We start from the raw sequence: 4,243 nt of genomic DNA on the forward strand, positions 1-4,243 counted from the left end.
TGGGACAAAACAACACGTTGGATCACGTTGGCTGAAAGCAGGAAAACAGGTTATTGAAATTAGTACGTTGAAAATGTACGATGATTGATAACGTATGCTATGATATGAATAGTTTGGTCACCGTACACGTGAACTAATCCACATTCAATATCCAAGATAAAACTGAGCCAATTGATCCAAATGTAACATTCAGCCTGGTTCTTGTTTGGGTAATAAATTATTCAGACTGCACTGATTGTCCCATCATTCTGAAACAAAAGCTTTCAAATGACTCAATTTCTCCGCTAAGAATAGCCTGTCAATGGTTCAAAGTGCTTCAAACGGGGTCCAGATTCTCCGTAAGGGAACCCACTGGGAAGGGCTGAGACTGAGTATGACTGAAATGGCAAAATTGAAGCCATGCCACATGACAAATGAGCATTAGTGTCATATGGAAACTATGTGGGAAATGAGAATAAACAAAAAAGGTATCACAATGACGACACATTTATCTGCAGTTGGCTTCCCTAGCAGCAGGGATCAAGGATTGAACTTTAAGGCCAAACGGGAAGACAAAACTGTCAATCGTGAATAAAATTTGGCACCACTGTGATACCGTTTTCTTTGTTTATTCTCATTTCACTCAGTTTCCATGTGACATGACAATACAGTATGGCAATAAAGTATGGGACTCTGGTTTTTTGGCTATAAAAAATAAATGATTAGGGATATCGGGCTGATTTTTATTCCAGAAATAGACAAGACCAAGGCCTACAAATTTTGTTTATACATTTTCAACGTTGCCACCTTTGTTAGCGATTACGCGGCGAAGTCGAGTTTTGGCTTGGGCGCAGCTTCGGATCACCATGTCCTCGGGGATGGAGGCCCATGAGCGCTCAAGGGCAAGTTTCAGAGTTCCGACACTTCTATGAGCTTGACACCAAGAGGAATGAACACCAAAGGCAACTTCTTCCCGTCCGACATTACCCCGGCCCACACCATGACAGAGGTGGCTTCTGGCGGCGAAAAATGGCTCTCTCTGCCAAAGGGATATTGTGAGATTCATTCTATTCTCGTATTTCAGTCTTGCACAGCCCTTCCCAGTGGCGCTTCTTACGGAAAGTCTGAACCCTAATTAAAGTCCTTTGATCCCTTATCCAGTATAACACATGTTTTCGTGTCAAGTTAAAAAAACTGAATTGCTTAAAAAATGTAGAAATCTTGGTTTTGCACCAACATGGCCTTGTGGACCACCTACTCAGAAATTCTTTACTTGAGACGAAAAGGACAATGGTACTCTAAAAATGATTCCACCATTTTCCAATTGAGATTAATTAAACAAAGGAAAAACTCAGTTGGCTTCAAAACCGAGTGTTGTTTGGCAGGAATGCCTTGAAAATGAAGCACACCGATTGCAAAATAGCAGAGCGATGGTGGTATAGTGGTGAGCATAGCTGCCTTCCAAGCAGTTGACCCGGGTTCGATTCCCGGCCATGGCAGCATCCTTTTGGAGAAAGGCTGTTGCGTGAACGTTTCGTGAAAATTGTTTGCAAAGATGTGCGGATAACAACTAATCCTAAAAGATGGCTGGTGGAGCTGCATTTGCAATAGACAAACCAATTCATTTTCAGTCAAGCAACAATGGACTTGATTTCAATGAGACTGCCGGAAAATGCACAAAGAAACTCAGTTGGCTTCAAAACCGAGTGTTGTTTGGCAGAAATGCTTGAAAATGAAGCACACCGATTGCAAATAGCAGAGCGATGGTGGTATAGTGGTGAGCATAGCTGCCTTCCAAGCAGTTGACCCGGGTTCGATTCCCGGCCATCGCAGCATCCTTTTGGAGAAGGCTGTTGCGTGAACGTTTCGTGAAAATTGTTTGCAAAGATGTGCGGATAACAACTAATCCTAAAAGATGGCTGGTGGAGCTGCATTTGCAATAGACAAACCAAATTCATTTTCAGTCAAAGCAACAATGGACTTGATTTCAATGAGACTGCCGGAAAATTGCACAAAGAAACTCAGTTGGCTTCAAAACGAGTGTTGTTTTGGCAGAATGCTTGAAAATGAAGCACACCAATTGCAAAATGCAGAGCAAATGGTGGTATAGTGGTGAGCATAGCTGCCTTCCAAGCAGTTGACCCGGGTTCGATTCCCGGCCATCGCAGCATCCTTTTTGGAGAAGGCTTGTGCGTGAACGTTTCGTGAAAATTGTTTGCAAAGATGTGCGGATAACAACTAATCCTAAAAGATGGCTGGTGGAGCTGCATTTGCAAATAGACAAACCAATTCATTTTCAGTCAAGCAACAATGGACTTGATTTCAATGAGACTGCCGGAAAATTGCACAAAGAAACTCAGTTGGCTTCAAAACCGAGTGTTGTTTGGCAGAAATGCTTGAAAATGAAGCACACCGATTGCAAATGGCAGAGCGATGGTGGTATAGTGGTGAGCATAGCTGCCTTCCAAGCAGTTGACCCGGTTCGATTCCCGGCCATCGCAGCATCCTTTTTGGAAAAGGCTGTTGCGTGAACGTTTCGTGAAATTGTTTGCAAAGATGTGCGGATAACAACTAATCCTAAAAGATGGCTGGTGGAGCTGCATTTGCAATAGACAAACCAATTCATTTTCAGTCAAGCAACAATGGACTTGATTTCAATGAGACTGCCGGAAAATTGCACAAAGAAACTCAGTTGGCTTCAAAACCGAGTGTTGTTTGGCAGAAAATGCTTGAAAATGAAGCACACCGATTGCAAAATAGCAGAGCAATGGTGGTATAGTGGTGAGCATAGCTGCCTTCCAAGCAGTTGACCCGGTTCGATTCCCGGCCATCGCAGCATCTTTTTGGAGAAGGCTGTTGCGTGAACGTTTCGTGAAGATTGTTTGCAAAGATGTGCGGATAACAACTAATCCTAAAAGATGGCTGGTGGAGCTGCATTTGCAATAGACAAACCAATTCATTTTCAGTCAAGCAACAATGGACTTGATTTCAATGAGACTGCCGGAAAATTGCACAAAGAAACTCAGTTGGCTTCAAAACCGAGTGTTGTTTGGCAGAAATGCTTGAAAATGAAGCACACCGATTGCAAAATAGCAGAGCGATGGTGGTATAGTGTGAGCATAGCTGCCTTCCAAGCAGTTGACCCGGGTTCGATTCCCGGCCATCGCAGCATCCTTTTTGGAGAAGGCTGTTGCGTGAACGTTTCGTGAAAATTGTTTGCAAAGATGTGCGGATAACAACTAATCCTAAAGATGGCTGGTGGAGCTGCATTTGCAATAGACAAACCAATTCATTTTCAGTCATGCAACTATGCATATTATTTTATCTTTGGATATTGAAGACAGTTATTTCAATATACAATTTCATAGATTTGGTTATTGCTTGGTGGCTTTATTGAAACTGATGAAAAATTGTTCTTTTTGATGCTTCATTGATGCTTTTGAAATTTTTAGTGAACTTGGGTGTCCCTCTGGATGGTTTAAATATTTTTTTATATAATGTACCTTTTTGAGGGTTTGAAGTTTGTTTTTTAACGTTTACAGTTAAAGTGAAATTTTGCAAGAAAACCGGGGAGTTTCGGGACTAAAAAGGGATATGATTCTTACCATTGAATTCCATGCTTTTGTTGCACTATAACAGATGGTTGTATAGTTTATAATCCAATGCGAATTAAGTGTGTGCCTAATTGGCCTTCAGCAGGTGTTTGAAAATGTTAGGTTTCACAATCCTTTTCGGCATGCAAGTATTTGATGTGGGCTAGAATACTATAAAAGCAACAAAACCAAAGTTGTTTGAAAGTCCTTTGTATTTCTTTAGTAGAAAGATGCCAATACGTGTCCGGTATTTTCCCTGGAAACTTGAGAGGGCTTTTTGAAACCGTGTTCTTATTCGGACATTTAGACAAGCGCTCGTACCAGCAAACAAACTGTGCCTGCCATGCCAGTGATGCAAGATTGGCGTTTCTCCATGGTTTTAACGAAGCTGACCTTTCCTCATGTATCCCAATGTGAAAGAAGGGTCAGCTTCTCAAAAACGTGTTTGAAACCCCAAACTTGCATCACTGACACTGGTACCAGCAAACAAAGGAACCTGCAAAGCTTGCCTAAACGTCCCCATGGTTTTGCGAGGTAGAAAATGTCAAGATTCGTTTGGATATTTTTCTCTGTTGTAAAGTACATTAGGCTTCTTAACAGCGTGCGGTTGTAATCTCATGCTCTTGTCTCAATAATCGTTCGGTATAGATTGATGTTTATAGTGGCTTTGA

At 41.8% G+C, this 4,243-nt stretch overlaps 5 non-coding genes across 5 annotated transcripts; all 5 read left to right on the forward strand.

Moving 5' to 3' along the window:
- The first annotated feature begins 1,406 nt into the window (after positions 1–1,406).
- Positions 1,407–1,478, forward strand: Trnag-ucc (transfer RNA glycine (anticodon UCC)). Its single transcript has one exon. It is a non-coding gene; the product is annotated as a tRNA-Gly (tRNA).
- Positions 1,479–1,739: 261 nt separating this feature from the next.
- On the forward strand, positions 1,740–1,811 carry Trnag-ucc (transfer RNA glycine (anticodon UCC)). Its single transcript has one exon. It is a non-coding gene; the product is annotated as a tRNA-Gly (tRNA).
- A 262-nt stretch (positions 1,812–2,073) lies between these two features.
- On the forward strand, positions 2,074–2,146 carry Trnag-ucc (transfer RNA glycine (anticodon UCC)). Its single transcript has one exon. It is a non-coding gene; the product is annotated as a tRNA-Gly (tRNA).
- Positions 2,147–2,409: 263 nt separating this feature from the next.
- On the forward strand, positions 2,410–2,480 carry Trnag-ucc (transfer RNA glycine (anticodon UCC)). The gene has a single exon. It is a non-coding gene; the product is annotated as a tRNA-Gly (tRNA).
- A 596-nt stretch (positions 2,481–3,076) lies between these two features.
- Trnag-ucc (transfer RNA glycine (anticodon UCC)) lies at positions 3,077–3,147 on the forward strand. The gene has a single exon. It is a non-coding gene; the product is annotated as a tRNA-Gly (tRNA).
- Positions 3,148–4,243: the final 1,096 nt, after the last annotated feature.

The sequence above is a fragment of the Tigriopus californicus genome, chromosome 4 (assembly GCF_007210705.1).
Source record: "Tigriopus californicus strain San Diego chromosome 4, Tcal_SD_v2.1, whole genome shotgun sequence".
Classification (NCBI taxonomy): Eukaryota; Metazoa; Arthropoda; class Copepoda; order Harpacticoida; family Harpacticidae; genus Tigriopus; species Tigriopus californicus.